General features: G+C 45.9%; 1 long non-coding RNA gene, 9 other non-coding genes and 1 pseudogene across 10 annotated transcripts; 1 reads left to right on the forward strand and 10 right to left on the reverse strand.

The window, feature by feature from the left end:
- Positions 1-314: 314 nt before the first annotated feature.
- Positions 315-433, reverse strand: LOC143475876 (5S ribosomal RNA). The gene has a single exon (XR_013121183.1). It is a non-coding gene; the product is annotated as a 5S ribosomal RNA (ribosomal RNA).
- Positions 434-1397: 964 nt separating this feature from the next.
- On the reverse strand, positions 1398-1516 carry LOC143475877 (5S ribosomal RNA). The gene has a single exon (XR_013121184.1). It is a non-coding gene; the product is annotated as a 5S ribosomal RNA (ribosomal RNA).
- Positions 1517-2483: 967 nt separating this feature from the next.
- Positions 2484-2602, reverse strand: LOC143475878 (5S ribosomal RNA). The gene has a single exon (XR_013121185.1). It is a non-coding gene; the product is annotated as a 5S ribosomal RNA (ribosomal RNA).
- Positions 2603-3569: 967 nt separating this feature from the next.
- Positions 3570-3688, reverse strand: LOC143475880 (5S ribosomal RNA). Its single transcript, XR_013121187.1, has one exon. It is a non-coding gene; the product is annotated as a 5S ribosomal RNA (ribosomal RNA).
- A 968-nt stretch (positions 3689-4656) lies between these two features.
- On the reverse strand, positions 4657-4775 carry LOC143475881 (5S ribosomal RNA). The gene has a single exon (XR_013121188.1). It is a non-coding gene; the product is annotated as a 5S ribosomal RNA (ribosomal RNA).
- A 6563-nt stretch (positions 4776-11338) lies between these two features.
- LOC143475883 (5S ribosomal RNA) lies at positions 11339-11457 on the reverse strand. Its single transcript, XR_013121189.1, has one exon. It is a non-coding gene; the product is annotated as a 5S ribosomal RNA (ribosomal RNA).
- Positions 11458-12424: 967 nt separating this feature from the next.
- LOC143475800 (5S ribosomal RNA) lies at positions 12425-12543 on the reverse strand. The gene has a single exon (XR_013121119.1). It is a non-coding gene; the product is annotated as a 5S ribosomal RNA (ribosomal RNA).
- Positions 12544-13510: 967 nt separating this feature from the next.
- LOC143475884 (5S ribosomal RNA) lies at positions 13511-13629 on the reverse strand. The gene has a single exon (XR_013121190.1). It is a non-coding gene; the product is annotated as a 5S ribosomal RNA (ribosomal RNA).
- A 966-nt stretch (positions 13630-14595) lies between these two features.
- LOC143475885 (5S ribosomal RNA) lies at positions 14596-14714 on the reverse strand. Its single transcript, XR_013121191.1, has one exon. It is a non-coding gene; the product is annotated as a 5S ribosomal RNA (ribosomal RNA).
- A 5750-nt stretch (positions 14715-20464) lies between these two features.
- LOC143475708 (uncharacterized) lies at positions 20465-21997 on the forward strand. The gene is made up of 3 exons (XR_013121095.1): positions 20465-20568; positions 21401-21479; positions 21588-21997. It is a non-coding gene; the product is annotated as an uncharacterized LOC143475708 (long non-coding RNA).
- A 906-nt stretch (positions 21998-22903) lies between these two features.
- On the reverse strand, positions 22904-23026 carry LOC143475801 (5S ribosomal RNA; annotated as a pseudogene).
- Between the last annotated feature and the right edge of the window lie 655 nt (positions 23027-23681).

Here is a 23681-nt window from a genome sequence, read left to right on the forward strand (position 1 = left end):
GTGGGCGCGAGCGGAGTAGGCGTTTAAACTTTCGCGAACGTCGTTGCAGTGTTCTCCGAAAATGACGGAGCACGCCAGCTGTGCGCACGCGCAGTATTGCACAGTTCCAAGCCGGCGTTTTGACGTTTCCTCTTAGCTGGACGCACGTTTCTGCATGCTGGGGGGTTTTTGGCGGAGAGGAGAGGAGAGCAGGGGAGGGGGGGGGGGGGCAGATAGTAATAGAGAGGTAAGAATAATTTTAAAAAACCTGAGTGACAAATCGCAAGTAGACAGAAGGAGCAAAGATGAAAGTCAACACTTATGAGCAGAGAAAAAGCTTACAGCACCTGGTATTCCCAGGCGGTCTCCCATCCAAGTACTAACCAGGCCCGACCCTGCTTAGCTTCCGAGATCAGACGAGATCGGGCGTTCTCAGGGTGGTATGGCCGTAAGCGAGAGACGATGTTTAAAATGGCCCTTTTATACAAGACGCTCACAAAGTGATTATACAGAGGACAAACCTCTAAGTCGTTCACGAAATGATCTAATCGCGTCTTAGGAAATGCCTTTGCTGTTTTTCATTTGCCCTAACCTGTTACTTTCAGTAATGTGGCAAGTGCTTATTTAGCTGTGTAGCTGGATGACTGAGAGGAACTGAATTACTGCAAAAATCATATAAAGTTTTTTCTCTCTCGGAGGAATAATTATGCAACGTTTCTCTGCATGGGGCATTTATAGGTATACGGCTGTATGGCTAGGTGAACTATGGTGAGTTCCTTCAACAACATAAAGCCTGGTTTATACTTGACGCGCCGCGAGAGTCCGCGCGGCGAAAATGACGTAATCGCTGAGGCTCTGCCAGTGCGCGAGGTCGTGCACCTCTCGAATGTTGTAACTTTGCGCGCCGCGCTTCAGCGCGATCGACAAAGTCATGTTTGCAGGTTTCATACGCCTAAACAAGGTGGAATTAAAGCACTTGTACGGCACTTTCAAGGTCCATTTCAATATTTTCCAGCACGATAAACATAATTAAGTTAAATATTAATACATATACTCGAAATGATTTGAAATAATTCGCTTTACACCGCTCGCGCAGGGTCGCGCGAGGTGGGCGCGAGCGGAGTAGGCGTTTAAACTTTCGCGAACGTCGTTGCAGTGTTCTCCGAAAATGACGGAGCACGCCAGCTGTGCGCACGCGCAGTATTGCACAGTTCCAAGCCGGCGTTTTGACGTTTCCTCTTAGCTGGACGCACGTTTCTGCATGCTGGGGGGTTTTTGGCGGAGAGGAGAGGAGAGCAGGGGAGGGGGGGGGGCAGATAGTAATAGAGAGGTAAGAATAATTTTAAAAAACCTGAGTGACAAATCGCAAGTAGACAGAAGGAGCAAAGATGAAAGTCAACACTTATGAGCAGAGAAAAAGCTTACAGCACCTGGTATTCCCAGGCGGTCTCCCATCCAAGTACTAACCAGGCCCGACCCTGCTTAGCTTCCGAGATCAGACGAGATCGGGCGTTCTCAGGGTGGTATGGCCGTAAGCGAGAGACGATGTTTAAAATGGCCCTTTTATACAAGACGCTCACAAAGTGATTATACAGAGGACAAACCTCTAAGTCGTTCACGAAATGATCTAATCGCGTCTTAGGAAATGCCTTTGCTGTTTTTCATTTGCCCTAACCTGTTACTTTCAGTAATGTGGCAAGTGCTTATTTAGCTGTGTAGCTGGATGACTGAGAGGAACTGAATTACTGCAAAAATCATATAAAGTTTTTTCTCTCTCGGAGGAATAATTATGCAACGTTTCTCTCCATGGGGCATTTATAGGTATACGGCTGTATGGCTAGGTGAACTATGGTGAGTTCCTTCAACAACATAAAGCCTGGTTTATACTTGACGCGCCGCGAGAGTCCGCGCGGCGAAAATGACGTAATCGCTGAGGCTCTGCCAGTGCGCGAGGTCGTGCACCTCTCGAATGTTGTAACTTCGCGCGCCGCGCTTCAGCGCGATCGACAAAGTCATGTTTGCAGGTTTCATACGCCTAAACAAGGTGGAATTAAAGCACTTGTACGGCACTTTCAAGGTCCATTTCAATATTTTCCAGCACGATAAACATAATTAAGTTAAATATTAATACATATACTCGAAATGATTTGAAATAATTCGCTTTACACCGCTCGCGCAGGGTCGCGCGAGGTGGGCGCGAGCGGAGTAGGCGTTTAAACTTTCGCGAACGTCGTTGCAGTGTTCTCCGAAAATGACGGAGCACGCCAGCTGTGCGCACGCGCAGTATTGCACAGTTCCAAGCCGGCGTTTTGACGTTTCCTCTTAGCTGGACGCACGTTTCTGCATGCTGGGGGGTTTTTGGCGGAGAGGAGAGGAGAGCAGGGGAGGGGGGGGGGGGGCAGATAGTAATAGAGAGGTAAGAATAATTTTAAAAAACCTGAGTGACAAATCGCAAGTAGACAGAAGGAGCAAAGATGAAAGTCAACACTTATGAGCAGAGAAAAAGCTTACAGCACCTGGTATTCCCAGGCGGTCTCCCATCCAAGTACTAACCAGGCCCGACCCTGCTTAGCTTCCGAGATCAGACGAGATCGGGCGTTCTCAGGGTGGTATGGCCGTAAGCGAGAGACGATGTTTAAAATGGCCCTTTTATACAAGACGCTCACAAAGTGATTATACAGAGGACAAACCTCTAAGTCGTTCACGAAATGATCTAATCGCGTCTTAGGAAATGCCTTTGCTGTTTTTCATTTGCCCTAACCTGTTACTTTCAGTAATGTGGCAAGTGCTTATTTAGCTGTGTAGCTGGATGACTGAGAGGAACTGAATTACTGCAAAAATCATATAAAGTTTTTTCTCTCTCGGAGGAATAATTATGCAACGTTTCTCTCCATGGGGCATTTATAGGTATACGGCTGTATGGCTAGGTGAACTATGGTGAGTTCCTTCAACAACATAAAGCCTGGTTTATACTTGACGCGCCGCGAGAGTCCGCGCGGCGAAAATGACGTAATCGCTGAGGCTCTGCCAGTGCGCGAGGTCGTGCACCTCTCGAATGTTGTAACTTCGCGCGCCGCGCTTCAGCGCGATCGACAAAGTCATGTTTGCAGGTTTCATACGCCTAAACAAGGTGGAATTAAAGCACTTGTACGGCACTTTCAAGGTCCATTTCAATATTTTCCAGCACGATAAACATAATTAAGTTAAATATTAATACATATACTCGAAATGATTTGAAATAATTCGCTTTACACCGCTCGCGCAGGGTCGCGCGAGGTGGGCGCGAGCGGAGTAGGCGTTTAAACTTTCGCGAACGTCGTTGCAGTGTTCTCCGAAAATGACGGAGCACGCCAGCTGTGCGCACGCGCAGTATTGCACAGTTCCAAGCCGGCGTTTTGACGTTTCCTCTTAGCTGGACGCACGTTTCTGCATGCTGGGGGGTTTTTGGCGGAGAGGAGAGGAGAGCAGGGGAGGGGGGGGGGGGGCAGATAGTAATAGAGAGGTAAGAATAATTTTAAAAAACCTGAGTGACAAATCGCAAGTAGACAGAAGGAGCAAAGATGAAAGTCAACACTTATGAGCAGAGAAAAAGCTTACAGCACCTGGTATTCCCAGGCGGTCTCCCATCCAAGTACTAACCAGGCCCGACCCTGCTTAGCTTCCGAGATCAGACGAGATCGGGCGTTCTCAGGGTGGTATGGCCGTAAGCGAGAGACGATGTTTAAAATGGCCCTTTTATACAAGACGCTCACAAAGTGATTATACAGAGGACAAACCTCTAAGTCGTTCACGAAATGATCTAATCGCGTCTTAGGAAATGCCTTTGCTGTTTTTCATTTGCCCTAACCTGTTACTTTCAGTAATGTGGCAAGTGCTTATTTAGCTGTGTAGCTGGATGACTGAGAGGAACTGAATTACTGCAAAAATCATATAAAGTTTTTTCTCTCTCGGAGGAATAATTATGCAACGTTTCTCTGCATGGGGCATTTATAGGTATACGGCTGTATGGCTAGGTGAACTATGGTGAGTTCCTTCAACAACATAAAGCCTGGTTTATACTTGACGCGCCGCGAGAGTCCGCGCGGCGAAAATGACGTAATCGCTGAGGCTCTGCCAGTGCGCGAGGTCGTGCACCTCTCGAATGTTGTAACTTCGCGCGCCGCGCTTCAGCGCGATCGACAAAGTCATGTTTGCAGGTTTCATACGCCTAAACAAGGTGGAATTAAAGCACTTGTACGGCACTTTCAAGGTCCATTTCAATATTTTCCAGCACGATAAACATAATTAAGTTAAATATTAATACATATACTCGAAATGATTTGAAATAATTCGCTTTACACCGCTCGCGCAGGGTCGCGCGAGGTGGGCGCGAGCGGAGTAGGCGTTTAAACTTTCGCGAACGTCGTTGCAGTGTTCTCCGAAAATGACGGAGCACGCCAGCTGTGCGCACGCGCAGTATTGCACAGTTCCAAGCCGGCGTTTTGACGTTTCCTCTTAGCTGGACGCACGTTTCTGCATGCTGGGGGGTTTTTGGCGGAGAGGAGAGGAGAGCAGGGGAGGGGGGGGGGGGGGCAGATAGTAATAGAGAGGTAAGAATAATTTTAAAAAACCTGAGTGACAAATCGCAAGTAGACAGAAGGAGCAAAGATGAAAGTCAACACTTATGAGCAGAGAAAAAGCTTACAGCACCTGGTATTCCCAGGCGGTCTCCCATCCAAGTACTAACCAGGCCCGACCCTGCTTAGCTTCCGAGATCAGACGAGATCGGGCGTTCTCAGGGTGGTATGGCCGTAAGCGAGAGACGATGTTTAAAATGGCCCTTTTATACAAGACGCTCACAAAGTGATTATACAGAGGACAAACCTCTAAGTCGTTCACGAAATGATCTAATCGCGTCTTAGGAAATGCCTTTGCTGTTTTTCATTTGCCCTAACCTGTTACTTTCAGTAATGTGGCAAGTGCTTATTTAGCTGTGTAGCTGGATGACTGAGAGGAACTGAATTACTGCAAAAATCATATAAAGTTTTTTCTCTCTCGGAGGAATAATTATGCAACGTTTCTCTCCATGGGGCATTTATAGGTATACGGCTGTATGGCTAGGTGAACTATGGTGAGTTCCTTCAACAACATAAAGCCTGGTTTATACTTGACGCGCCGCGAGAGTCCGCGCGGCGAAAATGACGTAATCGCTGAGGCTCTGCCAGTGCGCGAGGTCGTGCACCTCTCGAATGTTGTAACTTCGCGCGCCGCGCTTCAGCGCGATCGACAAAGTCATGTTTGCAGGTTTCATACGCCTAAACAAGGTGGAATTAAAGCACTTGTACGGCACTTTCAAGGTCCATTTCAATATTTTCCAGCACGATAAACATAATTAAGTTAAATATTAATACATATACTCGAAATGATTTGAAATAATTCGCTTTACACCGCTCGCGCAGGGTCGCGCGAGGTGGGCGCGAGCGGAGTAGGCGTTTAAACTTTCGCGAACGTCGTTGCAGTGTTCTCCGAAAATGACGGAGCACGCCAGCTGTGCGCACGCGCAGTATTGCACAGTTCCAAGCCGGCGTTTTGACGTTTCCTCTTAGCTGGTGTGGTGGAAATTTGGTGATTTCCATTTAGATCAGGCTTTCTTAGTATACGTTAAACACATTAGAAATAAGGTTTTTGCATATGTGTGTTAATCAAAGCACTAAAGTCATTCTGGTGACTTTAGTAGGCCTCAGAGATGTGTTTATGTGTGCCTGTCTGGGACATTTAATCTGATGTTCCTCTGGATGTTCCTAAACTGACCTCGCTGGAGACGCATAATCTCAGCGTGGAAAGGACTACGGCGACACTCAGTCTGCCATGCCATCACGAGGATGCTGAGCAGGGAGGGGGCACGCATCATATGCATCTGTCAAATCAGAGTTAATCACTCCTTACTTTGTCCAATCATATTTAGTTAATAACCGTGTGTTCACCTCGTGGACACCGTGTGTATTGATGATCAAGGGTATAAAGGATGAGAGTTCGGATTGGGGAATTAGCTCTCTCTGACAGACACTTGGGTGTTTGTAACTGAGATCTCAATTATTTTAATCCACGGTATGTTTTAATAAATCATTGTACTTATTATCTAACCCAACTGCTTCTGACTTATTTTGTACTCACCATTGAAGGGTTTCAGAATTTCTAAGACATTTTGGCACCCCAGATGGGACTCCACGACTGAGGACGGCACACCTGAGGGAGAGACTAAGCGCTTAGCTCCTGAAGGCCTTACTTCAGTCAGCCAACGACAAATTCCGTTGAGCGGGACTCGCAGGTGTGTGTGCCTCCTCGGCGTCGGAGTTTTCCCAGGAACAGACGAACATTTAAGTTAACTAAACCCTGGTGAGTACAAAGTGTTGATATAAACTTATTGCAGAGGTTGGGACTTCTCTCCTGGTGCGTGTATACACGGTTATGGTTATCGGGCGGGGTAACTGAATGATTAAGTGTTTCACCCTCGGCTAGGAGTCGAGGAGCAGAGTATCAGGGAGAGTGAGAGTCAGGCTCTGCGTGAGTGTGTGCGTTGTGTGAGGGAGTGTTGTTATTTTTTTCTCCCCAGAAGCAGCAAAATGGGCGGATGTGGTAGTAGTCATACTGACAGGGAGGTCAGTGAGATACTGCACGCACATCCTAGAATAAGGTACATGAAAGAACGCTATGGGTCCGAAAGTTTAAAACAATTTCACATGTGGGTAAAGAAATGTGATTTCCCAGAGGGAGGGAGTTTTAACATGAACCGAATTGCAGCATTAAAACGAAGTCTGATAAAAGAACAATATGATGGGTTTAAGGTAAACTGGGAAGCTTTTGACCTGTGGGAGAGGGAGGCGAAACGGCGGGATTATAGATTGCAAACACAAACTAAATATGAAGTTCAACGGGAACTTAAGAATCTCCAGTCTGTTGAGTGTGTTGCAGATCCAGACCTGGACGGATGTCCCAGGCGACCCCCAACCGCCCTGACGGCCCCACCCAACCCCACCGACGTCAAGCCCCAGGAACCAGTCAGACAAAACAAGCCTCCTCCAGCACGTCCAATCAGCCCAGTGGCTATGCACACAAGATCGCGAGACGGGCAAGACACAACTGCCGGACCAAGCCAAGGACGGATGGTCCACGTCAGCGAGTCGCCCCTGTCTCCTCCTCCGGAAACAACCAAGGATCAGGTGATGTGCCCAATGGTAGAGGTGGCTGGTCAGGATGGGCCTATGCTTGTTATGAGAACATGGACTGTTGCAGATTTACAGGAAGTGGTGAAGCAGTTCAAGCTCCCTGGTGACATTGGGGGGCGTAAGTTTGCACATGAACTGGACATGTTTTGCCGTGAGTTCAGGCCGACGTCACATGAGCTGCGACGACTCCTGGGCCTGAAACTGGGAGTAGAGGTTACAAAGATCCAGATGGACTGGTCAGTCAAGAACATTCAGTTGGTCAACAGTGAGTGGTCACATGAAGGTAACGAACCGTATCGGACAATGTTACATGAACTATGTGCAGCAATACGGGATGCCTTTCCCCTTGTTATGGATTTAACCAAAATAGCTATTTGTAAACAAAATGACTCAGAGACTGTGCAGGAGTACCTGTATCGACTCACCCAGGTGCATGATGCTCACTGCGGCATGGACAAGCCCGACAGGATGGACAACGGGCCAATCACACCCTATGAAGCTCATTTGCGGAATGCTTTCATCAATGGACTGAAGCCGGAGATTTCCGAGAAGCTCAAGGACACTTGCATCACGTGGGAGACAGCCAAGATGGAGGTGATTGTGCAACATGCTATCCACGCGGAAAAGCGACGGAAGACGGTGAGTGCCTGGAAGCAAGACAAAGAACCGCGGCAAACACAACTTTCCATGGTTCGAGTGGTGAGGGGCGATGAAAAAGGTAACTATGCAGGAGGCAAAAGCTGGAAGGGGCAGAAGAGGACTAAAAAGGTGAAGAACCGCAGGAGAGATGATGACGACAACGCTTGTTACATCTGTGGAGAAGACGGACACTGGTCAAAGGAGTGTCCACAAAGACAGGATAAGCGGGAGAAGCAAGGTCGGCAAAGTCATGGTGGGGACTGATGGTCGGAGGGGTCAACTGGTGATGTCCTGAAGGGTCAGGTAAGACACAATTTTTTTTTTCCTTTATTATATATAAAAAAAAAAAAAAAAAAATTATATACATATTATTCTGCAACTGGGCTATGCAAATAATGATGAACTGTCGTATGGGGAATATATGCTGTTCTATGAGACAAGTGCTGCTGCTGAGCGGTTATGTTTTTTGGGGTTAACTTGGGCAGAGCAGGTTAGGTTTCAAACAGTAAACGGTGTGGCTGAGGCAGGGTTTGTGTGCGCATGGCTGTGGGAGTGGGTGTGATGGTGTGCGGTACAGTCCGTCAATGGACGGGTTTTTCTAAACCACTGATTTGGGAGGTCAGAGTGAGCAGGGGAGTGCAGCTGTATCTGGGCGAGTTGCCAACATTCCAATGTCCAAAGATAAGAGGGTGTGTGTGTGACTGAAGGGAGTCCCACAGACTCTGTGGTCCCAGGGGAGTGTGACTTAGAGAAACACATCTAGGTCAGACCGTAGGCCTTGCAAACCACAGTACCCCTTGAAGCGGTCAAGGGGATACGACCAGTCTTTGAGACATTGGGAAAGGGGGGGGTAATTGTTCCATATGCTAATTCACCAGTGGGAGTTCCAATTTTTTTCCTGAGTGAAAATTTAGGGAGCCTGGTGTACCGAGGAGTGGAGGTTGTTAAAAGCTCTCCAGGCGGTAAAATTTAGATGTGGTAGCAGGAGCCCCGTTGGTACCGAATCCCTTAACAGTTCTGTCACAAGTCTCACCTGACAGTAAGTGGGTTTTTTGTTGATTTGGCTAATGCCTTCTTTTCTGTACCGGCACATGCAAACTCACAGCTTTGGTTTGCTTTTAAGGTTGATGGTCAACCATACACTTTCACTCACCTAAGCTAAGGCTGTCGACAGGCCTTTAATGCATTTAAAAACAAGCGTTGCACACATCCTTAACATTGGGCCTGGCTAACTCTGTATTTCTGTTTGTCCAAACAGCAGATGATAAGCGGCGACTGAGATCTATTCCCCAATGCCAGACCTGAGGGAGGTCTGGAGCTATTTGTGGACGGATCGGCATCACGTAATCCAGCAACAGAGAAAAACTGTGTGGGTTATGCAGGGGTTTCGCAACACAGCACTGTTGAACCTGGACCACTGTCAGGGCACCATTCGGCGCAGGCAGCTGAATTGGTGGCTCTGACTCAGGCATGCTGAGTGGTTCTAGGTAAAACAGTGGCGATTCGCACAGGCAACAGATATGCCTTTGAAGTAGTGCACGACTTCGGGGCTATCTGGACACACAGGGGGGTTCTCACTTCATTGGGGAAGTTGATCACACATCGTAAATCAATTGCTGAACTTCGTGATGCCATTCTCGTCCCGAAGCAAATAGCGGTATGTAAATGTGATGTATATATTCTGACAATAAAGTTTCTGTTTATTATGGGTAATGAACGGGCAGTCATTTTAACGGAATTGGACACCATGTACACTCTGCGTGTTGATAACACCATTGTTTTCCCAACAGCTGAGATTAGCGAGCTCCAGGAGACAGCAGCCGTCTCTGAGTTGTCTGAATGGCAGCGGGCGAGGGCGGTGGAACGGGGGGGGGCCTTGGGTTGGGCCAAACAACGAACCGTTCCTTCCTAGGAGCATGTTTTCCGGTGTATGACACACGATGATGATCATGTGTCAACAGGGGGGATGTATGATGGTTTGAGATCTTATTTGGCAGGCGGTCAAATACAGGCATCGGGAGAGAACAACCCTCTGCACCCACCACAAGCGAGTGCAATGATGCCATGTTGAATTATTATGCAAACTTGTCCTCTGTCTTGTCACAAGTTCACAGGGCGGTGAAAGAGGCGTTACCTAAGGTCCACAGCACGACCTGGAACGTGGATTCACGCTAGCCATTGCAAGAAGGTTCCAATACCTGAGCAGACGAAGAGCGGTCCTGAAGCATCCCAGCTTCTGTAGGGTGAAAGGAGGGTGTTCGGGCGCCTCAGTCGAGTGGGTGGAAGTGCAGAAAGGGCGTGACCCGCACTCCAAGCACAACGGCTGTCAAGAAGGGTCAACGATCACCCACCATGAACCCTGTGCTCTTGCTCATCCGGTGATGGAGCTCAATGGCGATTGTTGTTGATGGTTTTCTGTGTGCCTTGTTTGCTGTCACTTCTGAGGAGTTGTGTCTTGCAGGCTGCAGACACGGCGCTAAAACCTGAGGACCTCACGATGAGGACAGATGTCAAGGCCACAAATCTACCACCTGATCTTGATGCATTCACTGCCTATGATGATTATGATGATGATGATTTAGTTTAATTACTTCATTGAACAATGTTGTATTCTGTTTGTAATCAGGTGTGATTTGTTTGACCATCCATGTACTTCCTGGAAATTATGCTACGATCGAAAGCCTGTATTGGAGTGGTCTGTAGTCAATGTAATTTGTCCATAAAGGACAAAAAGGAGGGAAATGTGGTGGAAATTTGGTGATTTCCATTTAGATCAGGCTTTCTTAGTATACGTTAAACACATTAGAAATAAGGTTTTTGCATATGTGTGTTAATCAAAGCACTAAAGTCATTCTGGTGACTTTAGTAGGCCTCAGAGATGTGTTTATGTGTGCCTGTCTGGGACATTTAATCTGATGTTCCTCTGGATGTTCCTAAACTGACCTCGCTGGAGACGCATAATCTCAGCGTGGAAAGGACTACGGCGACACTCAGTCTGCCATGCCATCACGAGGATGCTGAGCAGGGAGGGGGCACGCATCATATGCATCTGTCAAATCAGAGTTAATCACTCCTTACTTTGTCCAATCATATTTAGTTAATAACCGTGTGTTCACCTCGTGGACACCGTGTGTATTGATGATCAAGGGTATAAAGGATGAGAGTTCGGATTGGGGAATTAGCTCTCTCTGACAGACACTTGGGTGTTTGTAACTGAGATCTCAATTATTTTAATCCACGGTATGTTTTAATAAATCATTGTACTTATTATCTAACCCAACTGCTTCTGACTTATTTTGTACTCACCATTGAAGGGTTTCAGAATTTCTAAGACACTGGACGCACGTTTCTGCATGCTGGGGGGTTTTTGGCGGAGAGGAGAGGAGAGCAGGGGAGGGGGGGGGGGGGGGCAGATAGTAATAGAGAGGTAAGAATAATTTTAAAAAACCTGAGTGACAAATCGCAAGTAGACAGAAGGAGCAAAGATGAAAGTCAACACTTATGAGCAGAGAAAAAGCTTACAGCACCTGGTATTCCCAGGCGGTCTCCCATCCAAGTACTAACCAGGCCCGACCCTGCTTAGCTTCCGAGATCAGACGAGATCGGGCGTTCTCAGGGTGGTATGGCCGTAAGCGAGAGACGATGTTTAAAATGGCCCTTTTATACAAGACGCTCACAAAGTGATTATACAGAGGACAAACCTCTAAGTCGTTCACGAAATGATCTAATCGCGTCTTAGGAAATGCCTTTGCTGTTTTTCATTTGCCCTAACCTGTTACTTTCAGTAATGTGGCAAGTGCTTATTTAGCTGTGTAGCTGGATGACTGAGAGGAACTGAATTACTGCAAAAATCATATAAAGTTTTTTCTCTCTCGGAGGAATAATTATGCAACGTTTCTCTCCATGGGGCATTTATAGGTATACGGCTGTATGGCTAGGTGAACTATGGTGAGTTCCTTCAACAACATAAAGCCTGGTTTATACTTGACGCGCCGCGAGAGTCCGCGCGGCGAAAATGACGTAATCGCTGAGGCTCTGCCAGTGCGCGAGGTCGTGCACCTCTCGAATGTTGTAACTTCGCGCGCCGCGCTTCAGCGCGATCGACAAAGTCATGTTTGCAGGTTTCATACGCCTAAACAAGGTGGAATTAAAGCACTTGTACGGCACTTTCAAGGTCCATTTCAATATTTTCCAGCACGATAAACATAATTAAGTTAAATATTAATACATATACTCGAAATGATTTGAAATAATTCGCTTTACACCGCTCGCGCAGGGTCGCGCGAGGTGGGCGCGAGCGGAGTAGGCGTTTAAACTTTCGCGAACGTCGTTGCAGTGTTCTCCGAAAATGACGGAGCACGCCAGCTGTGCGCACGCGCAGTATTGCACAGTTCCAAGCCGGCGTTTTGACGTTTCCTCTTAGCTGGACGCACGTTTCTGCATGCTGGGGGGTTTTTGGCGGAGAGGAGAGGAGAGCAGGGGAGGGGGGGGGGGGGCAGATAGTAATAGAGAGGTAAGAATAATTTTAAAAAACCTGAGTGACAAATCGCAAGTAGACAGAAGGAGCAAAGATGAAAGTCAACACTTATGAGCAGAGAAAAAGCTTACAGCACCTGGTATTCCCAGGCGGTCTCCCATCCAAGTACTAACCAGGCCCAACCCTGCTTAGCTTCCGAGATCAGACGAGATCGGGCGTTCTCAGGGTGGTATGGCCGTAAGCGAGAGACGATGTTTAAAATGGCCCTTTTATACAAGACGCTCACAAAGTGATTATACAGAGGACAAACCTCTAAGTCGTTCACGAAATGATCTAATCGCGTCTTAGGAAATGCCTTTGCTGTTTTTCATTTGCCCTAACCTGTTACTTTCAGTAATGTGGCAAGTGCTTATTTAGCTGTGTAGCTGGATGACTGAGAGGAACTGAATTACTGCAAAAATCATATAAAGTTTTTTCTCTCTCGGAGGAATAATTATGCAACGTTTCTCTCCATGGGGCATTTATAGGTATACGGCTGTATGGCTAGGTGAACTATGGTGAGTTCCTTCAACAACATAAAGCCTGGTTTATACTTGACGCGCCGCGAGAGTCCGCGCGGCGAAAATGACGTAATCGCTGAGGCTCTGCCAGTGCGCGAGGTCGTGCACCTCTCGAATGTTGTAACTTCGCGCGCCGCGCTTCAGCGCGATCGACAAAGTCATGTTTGCAGGTTTCATACGCCTAAACAAGGTGGAATTAAAGCACTTGTACGGCACTTTCAAGGTCCATTTCAATATTTTCCAGCACGATAAACATAATTAAGTTAAATATTAATACATATACTCGAAATGATTTGAAATAATTCGCTTTACACCGCTCGCGCAGGGTCGCGCGAGGTGGGCGCGAGCGGAGTAGGCGTTTAAACTTTCGCGAACGTCGTTGCAGTGTTCTCCGAAAATGACGGAGCACGCCAGCTGTGCGCACGCGCAGTATTGCACAGTTCCAAGCCGGCGTTTTGACGTTTCCTCTTAGCTGGACGCACGTTTCTGCATGCTGGGGGGTTTTTGGCGGAGAGGAGAGGAGAGCAGGGGAGGGGGGGGGGGGGCAGATAGTAATAGAGAGGTAAGAATAATTTTAAAAAACCTGAGTGACAAATCGCAAGTAGACAGAAGGAGCAAAGATGAAAGTCAACACTTATGAGCAGAGAAAAAGCTTACAGCACCTGGTATTCCCAGGCGGTCTCCCATCCAAGTACTAACCAGGCCCGACCCTGCTTAGCTTCCGAGATCAGACGAGATCGGGCGTTCTCAGGGTGGTATGGCCGTAAGCGAGAGACGATGTTTAAAATGGCCCTTTTATACAAGACGCTCACAAAGTGATTATACAGAGGACAAACCTCTAAGTCGTTCACGAAATGATCTAATCGCGTCTTAGGAAATGCCTTTGCTGTTTTTCATTTGCCCTAACCTGTTACTTTCAGTAATGTGGCAAGTGCTTATTTAGCTGTGTAGCTGGATGACTGAGAGGAACTGAATTACTGCAAAAATCATATAAAGTTTTTTCTCTCTCGGAGGAATAATTATGCAACGTTTCTCTCCATGGGGCATTTATAGGTATACGGCTGTATGGCTAGGTGAACTATGGTGAGTTCCTTCAACAACATAAAGCCTGGTTTATACTTGACGCGCCGCGAGAGTCCGCGCGGCGAAAATGACGTAATCGCTGAGGCTCTGCCAGTGCGCGAGGTCGTGCACCTCTCGAATGTTGTAACTTCGCGCGCCGCGCTTCAGCGCGATCGACAAAGTCATGTTTGCAGGTTTCATACGCCTAAACAAGGTGGAATTAAAGCACTTGTACGGCACTTTCAAGGTCCATTTCAATATTTTCCAGCACGATAAACATAATTAAGTTAAATATTAATACATATACTCGAAATGATTTGAAATAATTCGCTTTACACCGCTCGCGCAGGGTCGCGCGAGGTGGGCGCGAGCGGAGTAGGCGTTTAAACTTTCGCGAACGTCGTTGCAGTGTTCTCCGAAAATGACGGAGCACGCCAGCTGTGCGCACGCGCAGTATTGCACAGTTCCAAGCCGGCGTTTTGACGTTTCCTCTTAGCTGGACGCACGTTTCTGCATGCTGGGGGGTTTTTGGCGGAGAGGAGAGGAGAGCAGGGGAGGGGGGGGGGGGCAGATAGTAATAGAGAGGTAAGAATAATTTTAAAAAACCTGAGTGACAAATCGCAAGTAGACAGAAGGAGCAAAGATGAAAGTCAACACTTATGAGCAGAGAAAAAGCTTACAGCACCTGGTATTCCCAGGCGGTCTCCCATCCAAGTACTAACCAGGCCCGACCCTGCTTAGCTTCCGAGATCAGACGAGATCGGGCGTTCTCAGGGTGGTATGGCCGTAAGCGAGAGACGATGTTTAAAATGGCCCTTTTATACAAGACGCTCACAAAGTGATTATACAGAGGACAAACCTCTAAGTCGTTCACGAAATGATCTAATCGCGTCTTAGGAAATGCCTTTGCTGTTTTTCATTTGCCCTAACCTGTTACTTTCAGTAATGTGGCAAGTGCTTATTTAGCTGTGTAGCTGGATGACTGAGAGGAACTGAATTACTGCAAAAATCATATAAAGTTTTTTCTCTCTCGGAGGAATAATTATGCAACGTTTCTCTCCATGGGGCATTTATAGGTATACGGCTGTATGGCTAGGTGAACTATGGTGAGTTCCTTCAACAACATAAAGCCTGGTTTATACTTGACGCGCCGCGAGAGTCCGCGCGGCGAAAATGACGTAATCGCTGAGGCTCTGCCAGTGCGCGAGGTCGTGCACCTCTCGAATGTTGTAACTTCGCGCGCCGCGCTTCAGCGCGATCGACAAAGTCATGTTTGCAGGTTTCATACGCCTAAACAAGGTGGAATTAAAGCACTTGTACGGCACTTTCAAGGTCCATTTCAATATTTTCCAGCACGATAAACATAATTAAGTTAAATATTAATACATATACTCGAAATGATTTGAAATAATTCGCTTTACACCGCTCGCGCAGGGTCGCGCGAGGTGGGCGCGAGCGGAGTAGGCGTTTAAACTTTCGCGAACGTCGTTGCAGTGTTCTCCGAAAATGACGGAGCACGCCAGCTGTGCGCACGCGCAGTATTGCACAGTTCCAAGCCGGCGTTTTGACGTTTCCTCTTAGCTGGACGCACGTTTCTGCATGCTGGGGGGTTTTTGGCGGAGAGGAGAGGAGAGCAGGGGAGGGGGGGGGGGCAGATAGTAATAGAGAGGTAAGAATAATTTTAAAAAACCTGAGTGACAAATCGCAAGTATGTTGTGTTTGCATATCTATTTACAATAGTAATGATGTGTAACGCTATATACGGTCATGCAATACCCCTCCCCTCCTGTAGGGGGTGAGAGAAAGATAGGGAGAGAAGGGACCGTGATGTGGTAAGAATGATGGAAGAATGATGGAAGAATAAAAAGTTAGTAGACTGGAAACTTGATCTCGAATTTATTTGATACCCAAACATAACAAATTGGCGACGAGGATGAGCGCTTCGGTACCCAGCCCGCTGCCGTTTCTTTCTCACGTGGGTGAGCCGCCGATACCGTTCGTTACATGGCGGAAAATGTTTGATAACTACATGCTAGTTATAAACGCTACCGGAGATGCATGGCCGGATGCGAGACGACGTGCCGTTTTGCTTCATTGTTTGGGTTCTGAGGGACAACGGTTGTTCTACACTTTGCCGGAACAAGGTACGACTTTTGATGAAGCTATGGCTGCGCTTGAGAAACACTTTGTGCCGAAAGTTAACGTGGTTGCTTGCAGACACACGTTCAGACAACGTGTGCAACGGGCGGAGGAAACCGTGTCTCAGTATGTTGCAGCGCTGCGAGCGTTAGCAGCACCATGTTCGTTTGGGCAAATGGAGAGTGAGATGATAAGAGACCAGTTACTCTCTAACGCTTATCTCAGTACGGTAAGAGACAAGTTATTACTGGAGGATGATCTCACACTGGACAAAGCTCAAACGATCGCGTGCCAGATAGAGTCAGCAACGAAAGATGCTACATTGCTCTCATCGGCGAAACCAGTCACTACTGCATTAGTACAGGCTGTGGGTGCTACACAGGCTTGTTCTAGAAGGAAGCAAGGACTATGTTCAGGGAAATCCCTACCACACAAACAGCAAGACCACAGAAAAAATACAAAAACTGACCATCAGCCACGTAAATGCTTCAGATGTGGATCGGGTAGGCACCTGGCGAATGACAAAAACTGTCCAGCTGCTTCAGTAAAATGCAACAACTGCGGGAAAAAGGGACATTTCGCCAAGGTCTGTAAATCTGCTGTACACGAAGTGAGGGAGGTGGTCATTCCAGAGCTAGCTGTGCTCTATGTAGGTGATGTTAAACATGTGGCAGCAACATATAATAAGATCACATGCACTGCTAATATAGAAGCACCTTCAGGAAACTCCCATGCTCTAACATTAATTGTTGATACTGGAGCTTCTGTGTCAATTCTTCCAGAAAGCTTATACAAACAGTACTTTGCTAATTGCACACTCAAGGAACCTGAAGTGAAATTACTCACTTACGCTAGACAGGAGTTACCAGTGATTGGCTGTCTACCAGCTGTAGTTGACATCAAAGGTCAAAATCACAAAATTTCAACTTCATTCTACATTGTGAAAAGTGGATCACCATTATTAGGCTTAGATCTAATCAAAGCACTAAATGTCAACATTGTTGGGGACAAAGTTGAGGATATTGAAGACCACATTGTGAATACGCCACCGGTGGCCAAGCGAAAATCTACAGTATATAATCTTGACTCTGCCCCGTCTTCCACATTTGAATGTGTGAGAGGCTTCATCCACAAGGTACAAGTGGACAAATCAGTGCAACCTGTCCGCCAAAAGTTAAGGCGTTTACCACTGAGTGTACGCAAAGAGGTATCGGTAGAGCTAAAACGATTACTTCAAGAGGGCATAATTGAACGCATAGATGCATCTGAATGGGTGAGTCCCCTTGTGGTCGCAAGGAAACGGAAAGGGGGTCTCCGACTCTGCGTTGACCTACGCGAACCAAATAAAAGTGTGATTATGGACTGTTACCCTCTTCCTCATATGGAGGATTTATTTGCTGAACTGGCAGGTGCTACATATTACAGCCAGATTGATCTGAGTTCAGCTTACCATCAGCTACCTCTACACCTCGAAAGCCGCAAGCTAACTGCTTTCATAACACATGATGGACTATTCCAATTTACACGTGTTCCTTTTGGCCTCGCATCAGCTCCATCTGCTTTTCAAAAAATGATGGAAACAATCCTGAAGGTTCTTCCAGGTGTACAGAACTATCTAGATGATATTATAGTCTATGGCTCTTCAAAGGAAGTTCATGATGGGAATCTGCAAATGGTTCTACAACGTCTCAAAAATGCTGGCCTTCGGATTAATTCTGACAAAAGCTCGTTTAGTCAAACAAGCATTACGTTCCTAGGACACGTCATTTCTAAAGAGGGTTTACGCCCAAGTTCAGACCATCTAACTGCTATTGCTGATGCTCCGGTTCCCAAAGACATGGCAGCACTACGTTCCTTCCTGGGTTTAACATCCTGGTTCAGTAGATTTCTGTCTAATTATGCTACTCTAGTGGAACCACTGCGAGAGCTCCTCAGGGCAAACACACAAGCCGGGCTACAGTGGAATGAGGAAGCAGAGGAAAGCTTCAACAATCTGAAATCAATGCTTCTGAAAAGTCCTGCACTTTCCATCTACAACCCCAAATTACCAACTTTCGTTACCACAGATGCCTCAGATTATGGCTTAGGAGCTGTGCTAACGCAGCTGCATGACGATAGTAGTGAACGCATTGTTGCATTTGCTTCACGCACATTGTCGACTGCGGAGAGGAAGTACTCCACCACTGAAAAAGAGGCTCTAGCTTGTGTCTGGGCAGTGGAGCGATGGAGAACTTATGTGTGGGGACAGAGGTTCACGTTACGTACCGACCACCAAGCTCTTACAACTCTCCTCAATACCAAAGGTATGAATAGGGCTGGTATGAGGATTGCAAGATGGTCAGCAAGACTCATGTGTTTTCAGTACGATGTGCAGTACCGCCCTGGTAGCCTCAATGTCATGGCTGATGCTCTCTCACGTGTTCCTCTCAACCACTCCAGCGTAGAAGAGGAGTTGGAACACGATTTGTTCACAGAGATAGCAGAGATCTCACCACTCCTAGCGGCACTTCCCATGGCTGACTTCAAGGCGGAATGTGAAGATTGTCCTGAATTATCACAAGTACGGAAGGTCATTCACTCAAGATGGCCAAAAGTGAAAAAAGCTCTTCCAAGTGAGCTACAGCCATACTTCTTGGTGCGACATGAACTGGCTGTGGACACGCCATTGATCTTTCGAGGTACACGCCTGGTTGTACCTAAAGCCCTCAGAGACAGAATTGTGCACTTGGCGCACGAAGGTCATCAAGGGGTTGTTCGCACAAAGCAGCGCCTTAGAGAACTTTACTGGTGGCCGCGCATGGATGGACTAATACATGAGGTCATTTCGTCTTGCACAGTTTGTCAGTCATGTGACAAAACAGCCCATGCTGCTCCTGCACCAATGCAGCCTGTTGAATTTCCAGAAGGCCCGTTCCAGCATGTGGCTGTCGATATCGTGGGTCCGTTTGAACGTGGGGCTAATGACTGTAGATTTGCTATCACCCTGGTAGATTATTTCAGTAAATGGCCAGAAGTAGGTTTTTCGACAAATGCGAATACTGACACTGTCATTGCATTCCTGACTTCTATTTTTGCACGTGAAGGAAACCCTTGTGTCATTACTACAGACAATGGTTCACAGTTCGCGTCCTCTGTTTTTGCTGAGTTTTTGAGAGAACGGAACATCAAACACATTAGAGCAAGTGTTTACCATCCGCAGGCCAACGGTTCTGTGGAACGCTTTAACAGAGTTCTCAAGGACTGTATTCAAGCGGCGCAGATAACCCAACTACCATGGAAGCCTGCAGTGACTAACATGCTCCACAATTACCGAGCCACAGCTCATGCGACGACTGGTCAATCTCCTTTTCAACTTCTGAGAGGCAGGCCCATGCGAACGAAATTACACGTCCTACCACCAGCGGTAGATGAAGAGAGGTATGCTCGGGTCGCTGCCAGGGTGGCCTTACGACAGTCCAAGAGTAAGCATTACACTGACAAGAGAAGAGGTGCACGACCTCCGAACCTCAAAGTGGGCGACAAGGTGCGAGTACGGAAGCCTTTTCATGTGGGAAAAGGAGAGCGGCAATACACTGAGCCCTTGTCTGTGCAACAGCAGACTGGATTAAGCACTTTTATACTGAGTGATGGTAGACGGTGGAATGCTTCACGTCTTTCTCGCTGCCCCGAGAACGCGGTGAGGTCATCAGAAGATGCTATAACGGAAGAAACTGTTACAGAGACTCTGAAAAGAGACAACACTCAGAGAGTGAGACAACCACCAACTTGGACTAAAGACTATGTGCTGACATAGTACCATTAAGAAGATATGTAAAGGGTGTAGGCGGATCGCTGCCCTGAAAAAAAAAAAAGAGTTTGTCATTACTAAAAGCTTTAGTGAATGTTTCTGAATATGCTTATTGATAGGTTCAGTTATAACCGTTCTTATAGTGTATTAACATTCTTCAGTGAGTGGGTTCTACAAGAGCTATTTGTTCACAGTTATTACTTTGATTGTACAAGCCAGGAAAAGTTATGCCTGAGGTTTTCATGTTCTATGCAGTAGGTCAATACGGGAACGAAGCTCATAATGACATGGTAAATCTTTTATGAGTAACAGGGGAGATGTTGTGTTTGCATATCTATTTACAATAGTAATGATGTGTAACGCTATATACGGTCATGCAATACCCCTCCCCTCCTGTAGGGGGTGAGAGAAAGATAGGGAGAGAAGGGACCGTGATGTGGTAAGAATGATGGAAGAATGATGGAAGAATAAAAAGTTAGTAGACTGGAAACTTGATCTCGAATTTATTTGATACCCAAACATAACAAAGTAGACAGAAGGAGCAAAGATGAAAGTCAACACTTATGAGCAGAGAAAAAGCTTACAGCACCTGGTATTCAACACACCAATCATTGAGCGCGAAGCCACGCTCAACCCACCAATCATTGAGGATGCTCTGCTTAACCGCCCAATCGGCATCGCCGCCGTCACTTAGCCGTAAGCCACCGTCTATTCAGCCCGGTAAGTCTAATCTTTTTAAATCTTTAACTGTACTTTGTATATATTTTAGCGTGCGTTAAACTATAATGTGCGCGTCAATATATGCCCACGAAGTAGTAATTCATTCGTCGCTACATGCGTATATTTTATATACGCTCAGTAATATTACCGTTATCTGATTTATGCACATTCTGTCACTTTCATTAGATTAGCTAATAATTTTCGTCATCATTAACTTTTTACTTAACGCGAATCTCATGATTTTCAGTCTATTTTGATCTTAGTTGCCTCGGTTACCTCACAACACTTATTTGCACACATTAGGTCTTAGTTTTCTTATTTACAGTACTATATTATTGTATTGTGTATTTAATTCCTGACTTTCTTTGCATTGCTGCTGTAATAATTGACTTTCCCCCAGGGATTAATAAAGCTATCTATCTATCTATCTATCTATCTATCTATCTATCTATCTATCTATCTATCTATCTATCTATCTATCTATCTATCTATCTAACACACAAACAAACAAACAAACATTTATCGGTCTCCCTCTCTATTAAACCAGGGAGATAAACCAGAATGAAATAGAATTTTGTATAGCCACATATTGGAAAGATGAATACATACATGTTTATATTGTATGTTTTGTTAGGGTAAACATGGAGAAGAAGGTTCACGAGTGCACTGTTTGCAACAAGACTTTCACTGGGAAGTCTAACCTCATTAGACACATGAAGCTTCATGTTCCAAAAGAGAATGAGTGTGATGTGTGTGGTAAAAGCTTCACTTTTAAACAACAGTTGGCCTCCCACCTGAAGCAACATCAGTATCCACACATTCCTCTCTATAGACAGGGAGAGGCCAAGCTGCTGTGCTCACATGCTGGACGTTCATCGTGTTGCTGGTAAAAGGCGTGGTGAGAAGCGGAGGTAAGAAGCACTTAATTTCACATGCTAAAAAGATGGAAATATAAAGCACTTTTGTGTATGGACATAAATCACACTGACACTTGTCACATGTATGTTATATATTTGCAGGTTAGATGAGCTGGTGAAGCGGCCCTAGCCTGCTGCGACCACACCCATACCGCCCAGAGTGTCTGCAGCACCCGTACTCCTGGTGGTTCCTGCACAATCACAGGCTACCTATGCCATCATGCAGTGAAGGTGGCATTCGCATCGCTCCTGTAGCGCCACCCCCTGCGCTGCCCTCCAGACCCAGCAAACCTTATAAATCCACGAGACCATGTGGGGCCTGCAAATTACACCAATGTGGTGGGCAGCATAAGAGGTACACACCGCCCATGAACTCTGTTGCTGGAAGCAGCCAGAAAATATTCACCTACTGCCCGGCGACTAGGAAATCAACCACTTCTGGTTTTGAGGGTGTTGTGTATGAAAGCTTTGAACACTTCAAAAATGTTGTTGATGAGGAATTATTAAAGAGGTAGGTGAATTAGAAAGCAACACGTATTATTATACTTGTTAATGCCATTAATAAAAAAAATAGTTTCTACTCTTGGTGTTTGTAAATCTGTTATTTCCAGTATTTACATTTGTAAGGGTATACGAGGTTGCTGATCTTTAATTTGTTGTATGCCAGGTGCAATAATGATTTTTCAGCTTCTTAATTAATACAACATATGCCTAATAATATCACAGGTGAAGAGGACAGAATATCTAAGTGAAAAGGTTCTTAAATAAGAAATGAATTATATTTAAAAAAATAATGCTGGAATTATGTGCAAAGTGCCACAAACGCACCTCACACAGGTAAAAACCCACACAGACACACAGTCATGTATCAAAGTTTTTCCAATGTTTAATATGAACAGAATGGTTCTTATACCACACACACACACACACACACACACACACACACACACACACACACACACACACAGGTGTTCTGCTGAGACAATTGGCCACAATGTGCCAGCTTTGCCAGGAAGGCATTAAAAAAATAGGACAGTTGGATAACATGATTAAATACATTGAGACATAAAACATGATAAAATCTTACATGCCATGTTCATAACTGTTTCAGTAAGTAAGTATATATATGAAATGTCACTGGCTTGTTCCTTAGAGACAATGTTTTTGGAATTTTTAATCTAAATATTCCAATATTTAGATTTCTACATCTGAAACGTATGTAAATGAGCACGATATAACATACTTTGTATATGGAAACAAATTTTAAATAACTCATAAAAAAGCTTTGTGTAGTCTGAAGGTTACGTAGTATTACAGTGAAGTAGCACTGCAGCATCCATTGAATTTTGACTGTAATATACACTTGGAGATTCCGCAAAACTCCCGGATGATCGATCATGATCAGGTTGAGCGATAGGGACTTGGGGGGGTCATTGGCCATTCCCAGGCGGTCTCCCATCCAAGTACTAACCAGGCCCGACTCTGCTTAGCTTCCGAGATCAGACGAGATCGGGCGTTCTCAGGGTGGTATGGCCGTAAGCGAGAGACGAGGTTTAAAATGGCCCTTTTATACAAGACGCTCATAAAGTGATTACACAGAGGACAAAGCTCTAAGTCGTTCACGAAATGATCTAATCGCGTCTTAGGAAATGCCTTTGCTGTTTTTCATTTGCCCTAACCTGTTACTTTCAGCAATGTGGCAATATTTAGCTGTGTAGCTGGATGATTTGCCCTAACCTGTTACTTTCAGCAATGTGGCAATATTTAGCTGTGTAGCTGGATGACTGAGAGGAACTGAATTACTGCAAAAATCATATAAAGTTTTTTCTCTCTCGGAGGAATAATTATGCAACGTTTCTCTGCATGGGGCATTTATAGGTATACGGCTGTATGGCTAGGTGAACTATGGTGAGTTCCTTTAACAACATAAGGTGGAACTAGCATCATACCATCACAGCCCTGGGTTAACTCTCATATCTTAAATCAACCTAATTAATGCATGGGGACATGTGGGCTCCTGTCAACAAAAACAGCAAGACTAAGAATCGTATAGACCAATTCATAGTGATGCGCAGATGTTGGTGTTGGAATTGTCATTGATCCAATGTGTGGATGCCATTTCTTCAACAGCTAACTGAATTAACCAAATACACAATACATCAAAGTATTGTGTGTTAAATATTTTTCTACTGTTAT

This window comes from Brachyhypopomus gauderio, chromosome 14, assembly GCF_052324685.1.
Source record: "Brachyhypopomus gauderio isolate BG-103 chromosome 14, BGAUD_0.2, whole genome shotgun sequence".
Classification (NCBI taxonomy): Eukaryota; Metazoa; Chordata; class Actinopteri; order Gymnotiformes; family Hypopomidae; genus Brachyhypopomus; species Brachyhypopomus gauderio.